At 40.3% G+C, this 449-nt stretch overlaps 1 protein-coding gene across 1 annotated transcript in view; it reads right to left on the minus strand.

Moving 5' to 3' along the window:
• The window catches only part of grk3 (G protein-coupled receptor kinase 3), a 35,809-nt gene that overhangs the window by 16,973 nt on the left and 18,387 nt on the right, over window positions 1–449 (minus strand). The gene's annotated exons all lie outside the window — the stretch shown is intronic.

Raw genomic sequence — 449 nt, forward strand, 5'->3', positions numbered from 1 at the left:
TGTGTGTGTTGATGTGTGTGTGTGGGACTCGTGTTGCGTTACTGCAGTGGTTCCCAACATAAAACAAGAGCAGCCACTTGCTGCAGGAAGCGTCTAAGCTAATCTATGTTGAAAAGACAACCACATTTTGAAGATGGGTAAAAGATAAAAGAGACACACACATATAGTCACATCTTCAGTTAGCTGATGTTAGCATATACCGGCTAACTACCTAACTAATGTTAGCTAGATCATTTATTTTCTTTAGTTCGTCAGTTAGCATTTTGCTAAGCTAAGATGTGACTATATACACGTGGCCTTTGCAGCTTTTTATCTTTTAACCATCTTCAAAATGTGGTTGTCTTTTCAACAGAGATTAGCTTAGCACAAAGCACATAGCATATCTACGGACAGGAAAGAAACAAGCACTGACTGCGGCTTGCTCACCTGTTATTGGAGCACAGCACAAC

Source organism: Morone saxatilis, unplaced genomic scaffold (assembly GCF_004916995.1).
Source record: "Morone saxatilis isolate NCDOM2014 unplaced genomic scaffold, NCSU_SB_2.0 Contig21, whole genome shotgun sequence".
NCBI lineage: Eukaryota > Metazoa > Chordata > Actinopteri > Moronidae > Morone > Morone saxatilis.